This window comes from Panthera uncia (assembly GCF_023721935.1).
Source record: "Panthera uncia isolate 11264 chromosome A3 unlocalized genomic scaffold, Puncia_PCG_1.0 HiC_scaffold_11, whole genome shotgun sequence".
Classification (NCBI taxonomy): Eukaryota; Metazoa; Chordata; class Mammalia; order Carnivora; family Felidae; genus Panthera; species Panthera uncia.
Genome location: NW_026057578.1, coordinates 66,872,477 through 66,893,331, shown reverse-complemented (window position 1 = coordinate 66,893,331; position 20,855 = coordinate 66,872,477). Strand labels below are relative to the sequence as shown.

At 36.1% G+C, this 20,855-nt stretch overlaps 1 long non-coding RNA gene across 2 annotated transcripts; it reads right to left on the bottom strand.

Moving 5' to 3' along the window:
* Nucleotides 1–13,790: 13,790 nt before the first annotated feature.
* Nucleotides 13,791–20,504, bottom strand: LOC125936991 (uncharacterized). 2 transcript variants are annotated; one of them, XR_007462193.1, is made up of 4 exons: nucleotides 20,442–20,504; nucleotides 19,536–19,666; nucleotides 18,750–18,948; nucleotides 13,791–14,697 (listed from the first exon to the last, which is right to left on the bottom strand). It is a non-coding gene; the product is annotated as an uncharacterized LOC125936991 (long non-coding RNA). The 2 variants fall into 2 exon arrangements; XR_007462194.1 differs by having other exon boundaries at nucleotides 19,536–19,700; nucleotides 20,442–20,486.
* Between the last annotated feature and the right edge of the window lie 351 nt (nucleotides 20,505–20,855).

The window sequence follows — 20,855 nt, the reverse complement described above, 5'->3', positions numbered from 1 at the left end:
GATACAAGCTCAGAAGTTACGCTTAAGCATTTGATGGAAGGTGTACCAATAGTTCACATTCTCCAGAGAGGCCATAATGACCAATGGAAATACTATTTTCAAGAATGTAATGGCCTGCCCGATTGGCAGAGGACTTGAAATACAACCTCAGACCTTTTAAAAGGGTTATTAACTGCCAGTAGGGTCTAACCTGAAAGTCATTATTGTTTTTAGAATCTGTAGACATATGGAAAAGTAAAGTAAAAAAGTAATTACCTGCTTTTGTGCTACAGAGCGAAAGGGTAAAAAGCCACACAAAATAACGGATGTGGCTGTGCAGGACTGACAGTGATGCAGAATGTAGTTCAAATAAGTAGCAGATAAGAGTTTCTTTAATGAACTTTTCAGCTAGCTATAAAAAATATTAATGTTATATCAACATTATGCTGGGTTCTAATGATGAAATTATGTATATTGGGAAAGGAGGGAAATTAGTAAACACTAGTCTTGTGTCTCAACTTATTTACCATAAGTCTATATCGAATGATTCACTGGAAAGATTCTTGAATGTTGTAGAAGAGGCTAGCATCCCCGAGGATGGGAGAAGTTTTTACAACTTTAAGTTTGTTGATATATTCATGTAATTATCAAATATTGGTGACTGCATTTCGTGTGTAATATATGACAGTATAAGAGTATTCTTTTCTATTTAGGCAGTCAGTTCTGAGAACAACCTATAAACAGCTTCCCCCAAAGTCTCCCCTTTATTATCATCCATCATGCTTAGCTATTTTAATTTGACACTGGCTGCATCTTGCTGCATCTTGCAATTCCACCCTGACATTGCTAATTTCTAGAATGTAACCACAATGTTTGACATGATGCAGTCAGGCAGTAATCAAAAGCATATTTTCTGAGCTTTCTTATAAAACCTCAGTGAATATGAGGGTCTCCTTTTTAACTTACACGTGGTTGTTTTTTAAATATATTTTTAATCTATTATTGAGGTATAGTTGACATACAATGGTATATTACTTTCAAGTGTACAGCATAGTGATTCAACAATTCTATAGTGACATTGTAGTCACAATCTGTTACCATACAATGTTATTAAAATATTGATGATTGTATTCCCTCTGCTGTTTTCATCTCTGTGATTTACTTTATAATTAGAACATTGTACTTCTTAATCCCCTTCACCTGTTTTGCAACCAACCCCCAGCACTACCAGTTTATTCTGCCCATTTAGGAGTCTGTTTTTATTTCTTTGTTCACTTTCATTTTTAGATTTCAAATGTAAGTGAAATTGTATGGTATTTGTCTTTCTCAGTCTTATTTCCCTTAGCATAGTACCTTTTATGTCCATTCATATTGTCACAAATGGCAACACTATTTTTTTATGTCTGAGTAGCATTCCATTGTATGTGTGTGTGTGTGTGTGTGTGTGTAAATACACACACACAACAAACTTTTTTACCCATTCATCTATCAGTGGATACTTGGATTGCTTCCATATCTTGGCTACAATGCTACAATAAACATAGGGATATATATATCTTTTTGAATTAGTGTTTTCATTTTCTTTGGGTAAATGCTCAGCAGTGTGATTGCTGGATCATACGATTTTTCTATTTTTAATTTTCTGAGCAATCTCCATACTGTCTCTACAGTGGTTGTACCAGTTTACATTCCCACCAAGTGCATAAGGATTCACCTTTCTCCATGTCCTTGGCAGTGCTGTTATTTCTTGTCTTTTTGATATTATCCATTCTAACTGTTGTGATGTGATATCTCATTGTGGTTTTGATTTGCATTTTCTTGATGATTAGTGATGTTGAAGATTTTTTCATGTATCTATTGGCCACCTGTATGTCTTCTTTGGAAAAATGTCTATTCAGATCCTCTGCTCATTGTTTAATTGGACTATTTATTTGGTATTAGATTGTATAGGTTCTTTATATAATTTGGATATAAACTCCTTATTGGATATTATCATTTGCAAATAGTCCCTTCCATTCAGTGAGTTGCCTTGACATGTTATTTTGGTAAAGTTCGAACAGTTTACTTTTACTTTTGTTTCCCTTGCCTGAGGAACCGTATCCACAAATACTCATAATCAGTTAAGGCTGATGTCTCTAGAGATTACAACCTATGTCTTTTTTAAAATTTTAAATCATTTTATGGTTTCTGATCTCACATTTAGGTCTTTAATTCATTTTGATAATGTTTGTTTATTTTGAGAGAGAGAACACAATAGGGGAAGGGGCAGAGAGAGAGGGAGAGAATCCCAAGCAGTTTCTACCCTGTCAGCGTGGAGCCCATATGTGGCTCAATCCCACTAACTGTGAGATCATGACCTAAGCCGAAATCAAGAGTTAGACGCTCAACTGACTGAGCCACCAGGTACTCCTCTAATTCATTTTGAGTTTATCTTCATGTATGATATAAAGAAATATCCTAGTTTCATTCTTTTGCATGTTGGTGTCCAGTTTTCCCAGCACCATGCATTTAAGGGACTGTCTGTTCACCGTAGTATATTCTTGTCTGCTTTGTCATAGATTAATTGTCCATATAATCGTGGATTTATTTCTGGGCTCTCTATCCTGTTCCGTTATCTATGTGTTTATTTTTGTGCCTCTACCATGTTGTTTTCATTATCATAGACTTGTAGTTTATCTTGAAATTTGGGACTGTAATACCACTGGCTTTGTTCTTCTTTCTCAGGATTGCTTTGGCTATTCTAGGTCTTTTGTGGTTCCACACAAATTTTAGGATTATTTATTCTAGTTTTGTAAAAAAAAAAAAATGCTATTGGTATTTTATTGGGATTTTACTGAACTTGTAGATTGCTTTGGGTAGTATGGACATTATAAGAATATTAAGTCTGAGGGGTGCCTGGGCGTCTCAGTTGGTTAAGTGTCCGACTTTGGCTCAGGTCATGATCTCATGGTTCATGAGTTCAAGCCCTGTGTCGGGCTCTGTGCTGATAGCTTAGAGCCTGGAGCCTGCTTCAGATTCTGTGTCTCCCTCTCTCTCTGTTCCTCCCCCACTCACATTCTTTCTCTCTCTCTCTCAAAAATAAATAAATATTAAAAAAATTAAAAAGAATATTAAGTCTTCCAATCCATGAGCATGGTGTATCTTTCTTTTTGTGTCATTTTCAATTCCTTTCATCAGTGTCTTATAGTTTTCAAAGTACACATCTTTCACCTCCTTGGTGAAATTCATTCCTAGGTATTTTATTCTTTTTGATGCATTTGTAAATGAGACAGTTGTCTTAATTTATATTTGTTACTTCATTATTAGTGTATATAAATGTGACTGATTTTTGTATTTAAATTTTGTATTCTGTAGCTTTACTGAATTCACTTATTCTAATAGTTTTTTGTGAAGCCTTTAGGTTTTAGTCCATCAAAGGTGAAAAAAAGTGAAATCTCTTTCATTAACATGAGAGAGTATCTTAAAAAAACACTCAAGTTAGACAAATATGACAACACTTTCATTCATCAGCAAATAGTTATTAAGAACCTATGAGTTGCCAGCAACTGGATTTTCCATACTCAGTTCAAGAACTGAGTAAGAATTGTACACCTGATCCACTACAGACACTGTAAGTATTATCTAAAATAAGCCTCAATATTTAACTATCGCTCCTTCTCTCATTCTCTTTGTCTCTCAATAGAAAAGGCAGAATGATAAAGTAATCAGAGGAAACAGATCATTAGGTAATTTCTGGTTTATAGTAGAAAGAACAATGGCTTAGGGACCATATTTTCTGTCACTTACCAGGTACAGGATCTCTGACAAGTCACTTAACTCATCTGATGATAACAAAATAATACCCTGCTTAATAATTCACTGGTTGCCTTGAGACTCTTATTTGATAACATATGTGAATGTTTTTTGAAAGCTATCAAATGCTTAGTAAATGTTAGATATTGCCTCATTTGGAAAATATTAAAATAAATATCAAAATTATATAAATGTGTTTGTATATTTGTTATATATGATTATAAATAAGTATGTATAGCATATTGTTGGCTTTTAACCTTCCTGGCAGCTTCCCAGGTATAATCTGAAACTGGCCCCTGTACTCCAGAGGGCAGGGAGAGACCAAAGAAAGTCATATCACTATATTTATAGGTGGAAATTTTTATAATAGCAAAGGGAATTTACATACTGAGTATTGAGCAGCACCAAGATGAATGGATCCCTGCACCTGTCCACCAGGTCTTAAGTTTATAAAGAGGCCCTAACTGGGCTTAGTCATGTATACCACAGAAGTATTTTCAAAACCACACCACCATCTCAAGGCTCTGTTTTTGGAGCAGCATCTGGGAGCAGGAAAGGCAAGTGGAACCACATTCCAAGGACAGGGGAGGGAGGGAGGAGACTCCAAATGCCCAAGTCCAATTTACTGGTCAATTGGTGGTCACATCTTTTTGATGATGTTTCCCAACACATGTATACATATAATGGAAACGTAACTCTTCCAAATTTCTCTTTTCAAAGCAATTTTAACATTATTAAATCCCTACCAATTTGATGTTTTTCATAAAGACAGGGAGCGTAATGTAATGTAAATGTAATGAATCACATTTCTTTTTAAGTAAAGGTAAAATTCTTCTACATTATTATAGTAATATTATAAAGTATCCCATATGTTATGTGTTATCAGTAATAGTGTTCCCTGAATCTTATTTCTCTAAATTAATAGAGTACAATAAATGTGTTTTGTATTAAGGAAGTCACAGTGTGAGTAGAGAAAATGGGTGTATGTGGAGAGTGTTCACTGTATTAAAGAATGTGTTCTGAAGGCCATTATTTCTGCAGAAGTTCAGAAAAAGAATCATTCAGCATGTATGGCAATAACTGGAGAAATCTTCATGAAGAATGTGTAGGAGTTAGGATTGGTTGCATAAAAGTATGAGGACAGAGTAGTTTAAGGAAAATGATAAAACTTTGAAAGTATATCCTACCTCAGGGCCTCTGGGCATCTTGTTTCCTTGGAAAATTTCTCTCCTAGACATTTGCATGCTTTTCTTTCTCATTATATTTATATTTTGATACTTTATCTAAGAAGTCTCCTCAGATAACCCTATCTAAATTAGTACTTCCCTTAGCATTAATCATTATATGATGTTGTAAACCTATTTGTTTATGTATATAATATCTGTTTCTCAACCAACACAAGAACTGTATGAAGGCAAAAAGTTGGTCTGCTTCCTTCACTGTGATGAAAGGGAAGCTTGGGGATGGGAGTAGGCAGGTAGAAATGTGGAATTGGAAATGAAGCCAGGTCCAGGATGTAAGTAAAGAAGGGGAAAGGGTTGAAACCATGGAAGGTCAGTGTTCTGAAAGAAGCAGTTGTTGAAGCCACTCCAATTCTCTGAAACGTCATTTGTTCCATGAGGATTTGAAGAGTTCATTGATGGTAAATAGTAGTAAAAGTTCTTGGAGTCACCAATCTGAATATCTATTTCAGTCATCAGTGCTCTAGATAAAGCAGGAAGAGGAAAATGAGTTTAGTATGTATTTAGTCCAAGATATAGGAGGTTGTGGTGATAAAACAAATAAATAGCATATGTTCATTTTCATATGATTTACCTTTTTTTCTCAAAAGTATACTAAAAAAAAATCTAAGTGTTGAGTTTGTGGTTATTGAGTTAAGGTTGTACTATAATTAATATGAGGAGAGATCTTTTTAGGATTAAATTCTGAATATTCCCTGGATCCTACAGAAGGAAAATAGGCTGGACTCTGGGCATTAAGCATAATAGCCTAGAACTTTGGAATAATCAGAGAAAATTTAGAAGAATTAAGTTGTTGGCAGAGTACACTTAATAATCTCCTTTTTTTAAAAATTTTTTTTAACGTTTTATGTATTTTTGAGACAGGGAGAGACAGAGCATGAACAGGGGAGGGTCAGAGAGAAGGAGACACAGAATCGGAAACAGGCTCCAGGCTCTGAGCTGTCAGCACAGAGCCCGACGCGGGGCTCGAACTCACGGACTGCGAGATCATGACCTGAGCTGAAGTCGGCCGCTTAACCGACTGAGCCACCCAGGCGCCCCAATAATCTCCTTTTTAAATACTCAAAACAGCTGGACTCAGCCGTCCCCATTGCGACTGTCCCCTGCCACTCTTCTGCAAGGTTCTGCCACTTTGTCCAGACGTCATTTTTAAGCATTTAATCAAATACATACTCCCAAAACCAAGGTACTTGGACCATATGGTTGATGGTTTATCCAGAACGAATAATTTATTTACTTGTTTTTTTTTAAAAATGTATATAGTGGACGCAGCTGTTATATCACTAGACTAAAAAGGATAGACAGATGGTAAAAGCCAGATGAAATACAAAGGTTAAGATATTCATAACCATGATTCCTCATGAGACTGAACACAAATCCAGGCAGGATCTCCCAATAGATCGTCTGAAGTTGGAGACTTACCACCATCTCTTCTAAAATTACATTGGTCAGGTTATATCTATTTCTTCCTATTTGTGAATCTTCCACTCCAGTCAGACTGGTGGTCTTATCACTTACTGTGTGTTGATCTTTCCTTGTACCTCCCCGCCTTTGTGTTTTTGTTCTTGCCAGTATCTTTGTTTCTAACTCCATCCTTTGGTATCTTCACTGATCCAAATCTGACCATATTCCAACACCAAGTTCAGGTGAATCCTGAATCCTTCTCTGACCACCCTGACCCATTATCAATCTTTCCCTTTTGCAGATACTATAGTGCTCATTGTCTGTACATGTCATTCAGTAATGGTATCATTTCTTTTATTCAGTTAACTTTTTTTATCCCCAGGTTTTCTCTTTGCAAAAAAAAAATTGCATTCTTTTGTGTTCTGTCTTTTGTATCTTCTGGTACCCACTATATGCTTAGTTCTTCATCTTATGCACACCTGGTATTCAATAAATATTTGTGATTGATGGAAAAAACAGTATTATTTATTTCTAATGAAAACAAACTCATGTTTAAGGGAATATAATGATTTCTTCTTAAACAAAGCACCATAATGTGAATACCATTAACAGTGGCCCTAGGGGCTGCAGTTTTGTACTGTATTATTTTTCTGTTTAAAAATTAATAATCTTGTACCATAGCTGCTGCCTTTTAAAATTTATTGGCATTGATTGGGATCTACTCTGGACTGTGATAGATAGCTTTGATTTGGGGCTTGGAGCTATAGTAGCAGTTGAGAATAGAAACAAAGCACAGGTTTTGTCAATAGGTCAAAGGACTGAGAATATAATACGTTAATATTATCATTTTCATCTTCAGAAAAAAAGAAGACATTAACAAAGGCCATAAGGGATTTCAGAAACTGGTATGCATTCATTTAAACAAAGAAGGCATGTTTTTGAGGCATAGACTTGTACTGTAAGAATTAAGAATCAGTGCTTCTGAATATATGTTCCTACATATGTTTAGTATACTTAAGTGTATTTATTTTACTTAATATCATATGCAGGAAAATTTGTCAGACATCCATTTACCTGCCTTCCTTTGCAGTTCCATTCACCCTAGTTCTATTTTTTTTTTTTTTACAAGCTCTCAGGGCCCCCTGAGACCTGCCCCTCCCACTCCCCATAATGGAGTTTCTTTTCTCTGTTCCTAACTTCATACCAGAGCAGCTGCTCTTTCCAACAGTTGCCAGTTTGATCTCTTCCAACAGGCGGCTGCCTCAGCCAACAGCGATATTCACAGACTATATGTGCCACATCTCCCAAGAACATTTGTATTTATTTTCTATAATCCAGAGGCTACTTGATGAGCTATTTTTGAATTGTGGAGTAGGGTGATGAGAGAATTTTTGGAGGTTCCCAGAGTTTTCCTTTAGGCCACCATCTATACTTATTGGAAATAAAGATATATCTGATCTTAAATTAAGGATAAAATTATTTTTAACATATTTCTACTTGACTAATGATAAGCAAATGCTGGGTTCATCACTGTATTTATCATTACATTCAACATTTTCAAAAGACTCAAGCTCTAATGCTCTAATAATGTCATTTTTAAACAAGAGTGCCTGAATTATTGACCCAAATGACACTAGATTTTCTGTTACATTAACTCACTGCATGCAAATGCATTAAAATTCTCTCAAAATTAAAATTAAATTTTAAAAATTAAAATTCCCCCTGTACCAGTGCCTTTTTGAAAAAGCTCAGTATCTTTCTAGCCCTGTTAATTTAGAGGCTATGATAATTCCCTGTCTCTAGAACCTAGTCTATCTCTTTACTACATACCTGAAAATCTTCTGGTAATAGTTTTTAATATACATTTTAAAATGCATATTTTCTGTGACATTGCCAGCTCTATGGTGAACTGCCATGAACAACGAGTTGACTGATTCCATTTCTTCTTCTCTACCCCTATTACTTTTCCATTTATCCCACTTGTTGAGGAAGAAATAGGAAATAAGTAATTGTCAGAATAGTTCACATGCCAGAAACATCAGACAGAGGGTAAGGCATTTGGGAGGACTTGGTGGGATGCAAATGTTGTAGAACTTGGACCTTGAGATATTTATTTCCATGCTTTATAATCTTTAGAAAAGGGCCATAACTTCCCAGTGGGTTTCTCAGAAAATTTCTACCAGAGGATGGAAATCTATTGGAAACTCTTTCTGTTAACAGGTTTCTTTGTTTCTGGCATGGTCATCACCCAGCAAAACTTACAGATCCCTTCTCAGTGGCTCTCTAGCCTCATTGTCTATGGAGTGAAATAGTCATTCAGTCAGCAAGCTAAAAAACCAGGAACGTTTTTGGTAAGATTGGCAATACACACCACTGTTGATCTTTTTTCTGTATTGAGATAATTTTCTCTGTATCACTCTATAGCAATCATTGAAAACATGATCTTTTGCTTCTTAATAAGCAGTATAGCTTTTTGTCCCTAGAAAATAATTTATCTTATTGAAGTACAAAGAATTCAGACTTGTGACTACTCAATTTTTTGTTTGTTAGAACAATTAATGGTATAATATCATCATATAAACATGGATGGAACATAAGTGATAAAAGTTAACAGCTCGGAGCCTGGAGCTTGCTTTGGGTTCTGGGTCTCCTAACTACTGAACCATTTCTTTAAAAACAGAAATAAGTCTCTATTGAGCAAACATTCATCCATAGTTGTCACTGCATATAGTGTGGCATAGATTTCATGTTCTTTTCAAGACTACCGAAAATAAACCTTTACCTTTAAAAAATACTTCAAATACTAAATTTAATATTTATGTTCAATCTATAGACCTGAGGCAAATAATCTTAGATAATGGATTATTTTGAAAACAAAAAATAAAAAAATCCATATGAACAGTAATAAACTCTTTGCATAGATTTAAAAAAAAATTATCTGTGGTACAGAATTAAGTTCTATGTAGATCGACTAAAACCTATATAATGGTCATGAGTCAGAATCATCTCAATTTTCTAGGGTGATTTTGACTAAAAGCCAGAAGAGCGAATTCAATCCAGATTGAGAGAGAACCAGTGGAAATGGTAGAGAGAGCAGCCTGGACTTGATATAAAATATTATCATTGATTCCTGATAGGCCAGATTTTTTTTCTTTACATTTACAGTCACTGTATTTTCTCCATGGCACGAGTATTAAATTGTTAGTTAAAATATGTGAAACTCAATGGTAACAGCAGATCTCGAGAATTAAATATCAAAGGGGTGATGGTCAACATTTCTACTTTAAGAGGAATGAGCTGAGTAATATGTTGTCCTCTGTGAAGTCACCGATTCTTGCACCACATTGTAACATGCCTTTTAAAATATTTACTTGGAAGTGTAATATATGCAGTCACAGAAAAGGGATAAAACATATACTCACAGAAGAAGATCAAAAGAAAAGTCAAGTTTTCCATTTTTGACTTCCATTCTTCCTCATTCTGCACTTTTAACTATTGCTTTTAATTATTTTATTAGTGCTTCTTGATTCTGTGTATTGATTCTCATCCCTAATATATGATGAATTGAGCACATTTACCCTACCACCCTCTCTCTACACTTCTTTCTCCAACTTATCTTTTAATTTTTCTCATGTTTACATTTATAATGTTCAATAATATTCTTAATCCTGTATTTTCGGGTCCACTCCCTTTACTATCAGTTGGATTCCCACATTGTAAGATAAGAAAAACAAACACATCCACATTTCTATACCTCTCCTTTCTTATCTCCTGACTTTATTAGCTGTGTCATTATCTTATATTATCAAGTTTTATAACATTTATATTTCCTTGTGTAAATACATCAAGGTCTTCTGTTTGGTTTTAGTTTTATTCTAGACCTTAAATACCACTTATTAGACTATATGACATGATTGTGTAAGGATTACTAATTATACAACCAAATGGTATGACTGGATCTGTGAAGAAAGGAAATATCTTAGGTCACTAAATCTGTACCACATGAAGAATGTTCCAAGCATCAAGATCCAATGGATTCTGTAACTCAGTGCTCCAAACTCCTGAAAATAACTGTTAAATACCACAGTTTGCTTCATGCAAAAACCATGATTTCACCATGTTGCCACTTTTGCCAAGTTTTTAATTGCCTTTTTCCCTATTTTGGTAAAAGATACTAACATCTTGCACTTTCTGGTGATAAGAATCAGTTTTATTCTTGAGGACACTCCTTATTCTAATGTAAACCAATGATTTCTGGTTTTTCTGAACAACGATGATCCTGTGGGCCATTGAAACTCTTGGTTACTTCTACTGTTTGTTAAACCCTCTACCTTTGTTTGATTTTTCTTTCATTTTGCTACAGTAGCTTCTTAATTTTTCTTTTTGTTTTTAAGAAACAGGTACATAGGAAATAAACTTCCCTAGCTTTTAGAGACTTAAAAATATCTTTTTTGTCTTAAATTTATTGATATTTGGGTTGGGCACAATTTGTTGATAGTTGTTATCATCGTAACACTATCTAGGCGTAGGTCTTTTTTTTGTCTACACGTTCAATTTGTGACTAAGGGGAAAGTCTCTCAGGCAAGATTTGATTCTAAAGCTGAATGTGCCCCTAATTGTAGGCATTTGTGTAAGTTAAAGATTGAATCACACTTCCTTTTACTCAGTCATAAAGTAAGCATGTTTAACCCTTAAGGTAAAGTGAAGACTCAACAATCAAATATACTGTACAATTGTTGCAAAGATTAAAACAACACATTTGAAGAATGCAGTAAATACTGGATACTATTTCATTTTGTTCAGCGCTAAGCAGATCCTTTTAAAGTGAACATTTTCTGTGCCTTTCCTAAGCTTTTTCTGTTTTGTTTTGTTTTTCTTTGATAATTTTTTCCCATTTGTTTCCATAGCTTTTCATTCCTGGACCTCCTATTAAATAGATACGGTTGTTTCAGGATTCATTCTCCATACCTTTTTTTTTTTTTTTCCCCTGGCTGTGTGTTTTTCTTGTTTATCTTGGAATATTTCCTTCATCATTGCTAGAATACTTGTTTTGCTTGTTTGTTTTGTCCTTAAGTATATTTTTCATTTTCAAGAACTTTTTTCCTATTGCTTGATTAGATATAAGATGGCAGCTTGTTCTTATTTACTTGGATACAACTTGCTTAAAATTTCTCTGTGGATGCTAATCAGAATTTTTTAAATGAAAATTATTTTCCATGAATTCAATGTTTTTATCCCTGTGGTTAATTGCTCCACTTGTTCATCTTGGCTCTTTGTCCTATTTGTTTTGTTGGTTTAATTTTTTTTTTTTTTTTTTTATCAAGCGTCAGGTTTCATTGGTTGTCTGTTAATGTTTAGGATAAAGAACCATGTTGATTGACATAGGTAAATAGCTCTGGTTATCTCTCATTTGGTTTGTCCATTCCTCCTACATTCCTTTCTTCTAAATCAGTGAACTTACTATGGGCTCCATGTAAGAAGCTAGGTCTACTGAGGAACAGGTTTCTCTTTGGGGGCTATAAGTGGAAGTGTAGAGAGAGGCATACTAATATAGTAAAAAGTCTATTTTGGAAATGGAGCATTAGCATATTTCCCACTTGATCCCTCTGCTTTTCTTTTTTCTCCCTCGTCCTGCCACATTTCTGTTTAGAGGTAATTCCAACTATGCTTTGCTTTTCTCTTAGGATCATCAACCATCCCTGGGCTTTTGCCTTCCCTAGAAGTTAGCTATTTTTAACTTTATACCAAACATCCTACTGACCTCCACATTGCAGATAATGGTTATGGGACCACTATGACTGTTTTAAGTCTAGTGCCATCTGAAATCTTGATTCATAATAGAAAGAGCCTATTAGAGATGTTACTTGGTCTTCTTTCTGCTGGCTTCAGAACAAAATGAAAAGTTGTGGCACAGATCAGATACAGATCAATGTTTTCAATGCTTTATGGTGTTTATCCTTTAAACAACCCAGAGAAAAACTGCATACTATCTTTCTGTACATTTATTTTCCCCACACCCCATATTTCAATGGCTCTGGACCACTATCTGCTGTATAGAGCTTTTTGTTAGGATTCTTACTGGCCTCTTGAAACAAGGAGTGACTCCAAATTGTTTTCTCTTCTTTTTGCAATTGCACATTCAGTTGTCACAATGAAGATCAGTGGAGTCTAGGAATTTGCCACTGTAACTTGTCATCCTTCCTGTCCATGTTGCCCCAGTTTCCAGGATTGGGCTTTTGCTTTGAGTTACCTTGGCCCTGAAACACATTCATGTCTGTTTATCAGCTCCCTGTGGGTAAACCTCTTGAATGAAAGCCACTGCCCGTCTACTTTCTAGCCAACATTGCCATCGCTGTCCCTTGTCAGTATCCTTTTGGGATCCTATACCCTTCCATTGCCACAACCACATATCAACTTGGATTTGGTGCCTGGACAGCATGGAAGGAATGCTATTGTTGGATTACTACGGAGGTCTTCTCCAATTCAGCCCTCCATTTCGGCGACCATTTTGCTGTTCCCCATGCCCTGGAATCTGATACATAAATATTTCCATCAGATCCCACTGTTTATCCAGGACTATTTTTCATTGTACATATATATTTAGAAAAATATTCACTGGTAAGGAAATGAGCATTTTCCCCAGGGTATGGGCTCAGGAATCCCAAGAAAGTGACACTCAGTGCTGACCATCATATGGATTCCTGGAAGAAAAGCTTAATTCTGATCTGTACATTTCTAAAAAGAGAACTACATTGTAGAGAGCAGATCTCTAGCCAGCCAGTCTCATTGAAGAAAACAGTTGCTATGGGAAAATCAAACGTAGAATAATAGAGCCAAAAGTGACCTTAATAGTCATCTAATCCAAACTTCTAATTTTATAAGCTGAGATAAGAGGTGCTAAGTATCTGACTTAAGGATCTTAGCTTCTTAGTGACACAGCCAGAAATAAAACCCAAATCTTCTGATTCATAACAATATAATTGTGTTTATAAATGTACATTATGGGTATATAATTAACATTTCTAACAAAAGTTATAAGCATGAAGGTACTTAATGTTCTTTTATCTCTTACTATAGACCAGACCCTAGACTATTATCTATCCAGTGTCTCATTCTGTCCTTAGAATAATTCCAAGAAATAGGTAGTATTATCATTCCCATTTTACAGATAAGGACACTGGCAGTTTGTGCATTACAATAACTGTAAGTAGCTACCAAGATTAAAACCTTAGTAAGAGATGGTCATAACTCAGTATGAGAGCTTAATTTCTACTATCATAAAGGGGATGAGAGGACTAAAAGGCAACAGTTAAACAGGTTTAAAATTCATATTCTCATTTATGTCTGTCATTACTACTCACTGGGCTGTCATGCCAGGAGCCAAAAATGAGGCTGAAAATGCCTTTGGCGGTCATATCCTTACCTGGTTTTATTTGGGTTAGATGAAAAGACAAAAGACCTAGCTTACTGCTTACCATTTCTAAGTGTTCACACTCTTATTCACATTCCTGTTTATTTTCTTAACTTGAGTTCCCAAGGCGTCCTTCCCAGGCTCCCCTCCCAAGACTCTTAGGTCAGAAGGTTGATGATGAAGGTGCAAGATACATGACTGGGGATGAACACTGTTATAACCTAGAGTCTGGGGGCTAATGAACGCCACCTTTCATCCTCAGGGGGGCTGGGGAAGAGATGGCTAAATACGGTTATTGCGAAGAAATCAACAGATTGTCCAGACCACCTCCATCTCCTTCCACGATTAACCTTCTCTTCATTTGGATGCTTTTTATCTGGCTTGACTATGTTTTTTCTTTAAATTGGCAGTCTGTGAGCATTTTGTGGGGAGAAGAGACAGGAGAGGGAATATGACTTGAAATATGGTTGTGGGTGTTTTTTAACAAGTTCTCTAAAAACCTTAAAAAAGACCTTTTAAAAAAATCTCTGTGAATTACCTTCTTTTGCTCCAAAAACATAGAATGTTCACTGTTCCACACTAGTTCATGATATACACCCTTTAGGGTAGAAAAGAATGATCTCATTTTAGGCACCCAACCAAAACAGAATAATTTATTTCTTTTAAAAGAAACATCTACTACTAAAGTTAAATGTATGGGGGTGCCTGGGTGGCTCAGTTGGTTAGGTGTCCGACTTCAGCTCAGGTCATGATCTTATACTCCGTGAGTTCAAGCCCCATGTCGGGTTCTGTGCTGACAGCTCGGAGCCTGGAGCCTGCTTCGGATTCTGTGACTCCTCTCTCTGCCCCTCCGCCTCTCACTCTGTCTCTCTTTCAAAAATAAATAAACATAAAAAAAATAAAGTTAAATGTATGAGAATACATGGAGCATATAGGTTATTAACACAAGGATAGCAATTATTAGTTTTATTTTAATTAAAGCTTTATCTCTGGCAATAGGTTTAGTTGAAAATCCATCATAATTTCCAAATGACATCTTTAAGTTTTTCAAATGTAATTTGTTAAGCTGTCCTTTACTTTTTTCTTCCAAGAATGCTGGGAAATTGTCCTTTTGAAAGTCAGTTCCAAAACATCTTCAAGTTGTAAACCATGGGGAAAACAGCAAGAACCTTTAAGTGGAGATCAAAGTGTGGTGAAGAACCTCTGTTTTGGGTTTGGATTCTAAAATATCTTTATGGGATTCTAAACATGGTAAAGATCACCTGTCACAAATCCACATTCATTTATTCGAATCAAGCAATCATACCTCTAGCTGCACCATTTAGAGACATGTTTAATGCCCTCTTTGCATTCAGATGAAAGGTATTGAGGTTCCTAATGCCTGCATCCACAATATGGTGGGCTCATTTCTGCTAAATAGAAGATATGATTTTGCAAAGTCAACATATGGCTTCCCCATGGTAGAGATCTGCCTAAACATTGAAGAGAGCATATGGCAGAAGAATTTTGTAGATACAGTGGTAGAGTCAAGAATGAGAAGATGATTTTGGGCTCATTGCCCTTCCATTTTTCTTTTATAAAAGGAAGTCAAATTATTTGGTCTTACACATGCACACACTAACTGAAAAATAGAAACCGTGTATCTATTGAGTTGCAGAGTGACATGCTTATTTCTCCTGGAAATGTAAGAGAGAAATATGAAGTATATGTGGCTCCTGATAAAACATGGCATTTTTGAAACTCTAGTACATTATACAAATGAGTACAATAAACTCTCTTTGGGGGGTACCTTTTCAGTTCAAGAGCTATCTGTTTTTCTCCAGTAACTGAACTCTGAGCCATGGTTTGGTTCTTCACCAACCATGATTACATTTAAGTTGTGATTCTGAATCCCCTAGCCATAGCTGATTACCCAAGCTGTGACAATCTAATTCTATTTCCCAGAAATTGAGAATTGGGATTGAGCAAGAACAGGTCCTTCATTTCTCAGTGTCACTGGCACTGAGTATGGAAACTTAGGATGCATGGGATAGTCTAGATCTTTGTAAGAACAAAGGAGAGGCAGACACAGAGAGGCTTCTAGTTGTCCTGGGCCTGCATAAGACCCAACTCTAGTTGGTCTTTATACTCCATCATATGCTATTTTATTTTTAGAGTCCTTTTTTCTTTTTGCTTAATCTAGCCTTTTGTCTGAATGGGAGACTTTTAATTAATATGTGTAGTGTAATGAGATCCTATAAAGGCATTAGTTAAAATACCAAGATGGAGGGGGGAGGAAGGTAAAGTTGGAAGCCTTCACGGACTGTCTTTTCCTTTTTTCCCTAGCTTATTGTATACTGCTTTCTAATTGTATCTAAATCCCTTTCCTGAAACAGTTTCATGGTAGAAAAATGCCTTCTTAAATTTATTTTTGTTCCTCTTTCTAGCCCCACCCAGCACAGTCCTAGAATTCCTAGGAGGACAACTTGTGTCTTTTATTTTATTTTATTTTATTTTACTTTATTTTAACTTTTTATTTTAATTCCAGTTAACATACAGTGTTACATTAGTTTCAGGTGTGCAATATAGTAATTAAATAATTCTGCATTATTATTGATTTCAAAAATACTTTTCAAAATAATTTCCCATAATTCTGAGTGAGATGATTTCCATTTATCTCTCCTCCATTTCCTCCACTGCCTTTCCCCAACCCCCAGGTACAGAGTTAAGGAACTGCAAACAACACTTCACAGAAGGCATATTTCCCATGAAGAAGGAACACTTGCCCTCATATGGAATATGTCATTGGAATTTATTGCTGAATGGTTGGCCATTCTGGAGAAAGTCCCTTGAAATCATATGATTTAGTAATCACTCTTGATAAATCTTTTTTTTTAAAAAACAAGAGAAACTATTTTAAGGCTTGCCGTGCAAATCTCTGAAATGTGACAATTGAAGGATCTGCAGTTTATTTCTGTATTGCAGACCGTCCCTTAATGCCTGACTTCTTTGTAAAAATGAATGTTCCTACTCTTTCTTTTTCTGAAAGAAGGAATTATCCCACAGTTTAAACAGAGAAGTTGCAGCACGGGTTCATCCTCTTAGTGGGAGAGAGACCCCATATAAAATTCAGAAAATTCAGCAAGAGCAGCAGAACAAACGGGATGTTGTATGAGTGACAATGATCTCAGTTTCTTTCTAATATGAAAAGACAGCTGGGTTGAGGCACTTGGACCACCCACTGCTGGAAGAAAAATGCTTGAATCCTCAAAACCTTTGATTTGCTAGTTTGTGGAGGTGAGAATGTAGGGCTCACAGCATGTGCTGGAGAAGTAAGTTAAATTTCATCTACTCATGCCTTCCCACCCTTCGCCTACAGAAGATTTCTAATTGAAGTCTCTGCTAAGGAAATGTCAGCCTAATATCTACTTGAAACTTTATTTGGAAGTTTTTGTGGGGTTATTAGGCCTTTATTCATCCCTTTGAAAATGAGATACATTTTAGAGTTTTTGTTGGTCGTATTTTCTGTTTGTTTTGTTCTTTTCTGTTTGCTTTGTATCTATGACAGTAGTGGATTACAGTGGTGTTCTTTCCTAAAATGTATAGCTTCAGAAACAGTGAAAATGCTATGATGTGGTTACAGGGTAACTTCAAACTGTACTTCCTTAGCCATTTGTTCACTCTATGCTCACTCCAGTGAATGGTGCAAAATACCTCATCTTTAAAATAAAGGATTATACTTTTATTTTTTTTATTTTGTTTAAAAAATGTTTAATGTTTTATTTATTTTTGAGAGAGAGACACACACACAGAGTGTGAGCAGGGGAGGGGCAGTGAGGGAGGTAACACAGAATCTGAAGCAGGCCCCAGGCTCTGGGCTGTCAGCACAGAGCCTGATGTGGGACCTGAACTCACGAATTATGAGATCATGACCTGAGCCAAAGTCAGACGCTTAACCGACTGAGCCACCCAGGTGTCCCAAGGGTTATACTTTTAAATAAATAATTCCATGTCTTTGTTTTACAAGTATATACCTCAGAAAAATATTTTGCCACAAAATATATTGGCTACTAAAGGCTCAGGGAAATATATGTGTAATCAGAGTGTGAAACTCAAGACTACACTTTAGGTTTTGCCTTCAACCCTAACTTTTTCTAACTGCCAGTTACTCCTGAGTATTTCATAAGAACACCATTTGCACACTTAACACCATTCTTGTCAGCCCCTTCAATTATTGCTTCTGGGCAGCTTCTTTAGCTTTGCAGCAATTTACTCTACACAAAACCAGCACCTGATACTTCTTTTAAGGTGAAAACACACTGTTCACACAGGAAGAGGACAGTAGGAGGAGGACAACTTCACACAGGTGGAGGATTCATTTTTACATACAAGTAATAAAGCCAAGAGCAGGAAAGTAGCTGATATCCCCCAGAGAGCAAGGCCTCAAATCGTCATTAACGGTTAGACATGGCCTAATCCATTTCCTTCACATAAATAATACATTGAACATGAGCCAACCTGTGGTACTTGTATTAGAATGAATGTTTCCTGAGAAATAATGCCCTAAAAATGAAAGATAGATTAGTAGTGTGTGGATGTATGTATTCTCCTCTGTGAGGAAACCTTGGTTTTGTCCTTTCTCTTCACCAGTGCTATCTTTGCATTTCTTAGTCTGGGCTTGAATATTTGCTGTAACTTCCTTGCTAGTCAGGTAGCTCCAGCATCCCATACCATTACCAGTGTGGACTGCTACATATTTGATCATGTCTGTCTCCCTTGATTATAACCACAGACTTTTTCTTTCTCTAGCACTTTCATAAAACCAGGGTGAAGTTCTACAGATCGAAAGAGTTCAAAACTTGTTCTAGTCTGTCCCCAAAATGCAAAATCCTTGACTTCTCTCCCCAAACAGGTAATAGCAAGACATCCGAAGTCCACTTTACCTTCTTCTAAGGATATTCTTTTCCCTCCTGCTTGAAGCCTAAGGGTTCTTATACACACATCAAGTGATGGAGGAAAGCACCATGGGATCAGTCCAATGTCATTACACATTATGTGGTGAATGAACGACAGAGGCTTAATACAAACTAATGTAGAGGAGGAAAAATAATCGTGTTTCTTCTGAGTTCTTAGATGAAACTTCTATAATAAAAGACAGATGAGCAAGAAAAAAACAGGTTATTAACATGTATACCTCCTGGGGAAACTGAGTAATTTCCTGAGGTGGCTTAGAATTCAGGCTTAAATACAGTTTCAACAGGGGAAGGGTAGGGGGTTTTTAGGACTCTTTGGGGAGAGTAAATGATTCTTAGGAAAAAATAAATAGGCTCTTAGAAGAATAGATGGGAGGTATGACAGTTCATGACAAAGTTTGCCTCGGTGTAGACTCCCCTCCTGTGGTAAGAGTCAGTCCTCCCTGGTTAACAAAATCCCTCTGGGAAGAAGTTTAGGACAGTTGAGTTTGTTTTGGAAGATCTATCTTTAGGCAGATAGGAGGAGTTCAGAGAAAGCCTCTTCCTGTATTAGCTGTTTTTAAAGTGACTACAACTGAAAATAATCAGTATGCTGAAGGAGCATATTTGGGGATGGCATATTCTGCTACCCTTCACTAGCTTGACAATTTGTGTCCAAGCAAAGAAATGGACTGAATCCCATTTTGCATAGCAGTTACCTATACTAAAACAGTGTGATCATCTATAATAACAAATATTATGGAGAAGGATACTTACTCTCCAGTAATTTGCTTCATGGATAGTTGCCAGCCAACCTAGCTTGAGACATTTGATTTAAACTCATTTGATCTTCTTGGCCTCAGGGAGATGACGTGGCAGAGATAATCAGTTATTGTAAACAAGTGCTCCTGCACCAAAATAGTTGAGGAATGGTGAGTCTTTCTGGTAGAACAGGAAGGGAAACTAGTTTCTTTTGTAAAAGTTTTGGAATATTTAAAAGCGAGACACTCCCCCAGTAGGTAAGGCTGCCCTTATAATTTTGGTCCAAAATTCAGTAGTGGAGCCAAGTTCTTTCTCTCCTGAGGTATCACCAGTGAAGGAGTCAAGCTCCTTTGTAACAGTAATGGGGGGAACAATTACTTTCCAACAATGGGGTCAATTATAGACCCTCAAGAAAGTACTATAGATCTACAAATGTATTTATTTGTCATGTACATTAACTCTATCAACCTAACAGATGCTGTAAAAACTGAGTACATTGTCTACCACATCACAGAAGAACAATCACCAACCCCAGTGATAAACCCCTTTCAGAGTAAAACCACCCTTTTCTCCCAGAAGTACTAAGACTTTTCCCATTTGTTTACCCTTTGAAGCTTAGCAAATGTCAGTGGTTCTAAGATGACATCTAATCCCCATTTATTTTTTAGCAAAAATGGCTATATCTGTTTCAAAAGAAGAGAATAAAAACAAACCAAAGCAATAAAAACACAATAACAACACAAATACAGCACAAAATAACTTTTAAGAGCTTGCCTCAACCTACATCTTGACCTTTAACTTATCAACCCTACAGTTGAATTCTACTCTTCAATAATGGCATTATCTGTAATTCCACAAAAGGTTCTATTATTGTCAGAACTGCTCCTTTGCTAACTAGAATGCCCTCTGTAATTTCAGTACCTGGTGATTTAGCTCTTATTTTTCAGAAGCCTTGTTCAAATCCCAGCCTTCACTGAGGACTAGGCAGATCTGCATATGCTTTTTAGTTCCTTCTGCACTGCCTCTAACAATGCATTATTGTTGTGCTGCACCTAATTAGCTACATGACTGTAACTTCTATGTGATAAGAACTTTTCAGGGCAAGGAATGTGTCTAATTCATTTCTTTATGTCTGTTATCAAGACATGCCTTGAACACAGTGGATCTTTACAAAGAAATATTCATTTAGTCAAATACCTCTCATTGATTCAAATGGTGGACATGGGGTGGGGATACATTCAGGATAATTGATATTCTAATTAACCTAGTAATCTATATACCATAAAATTGATTATAATGTTTGTCCAATTGCATACAATTATCTACATACAGGAA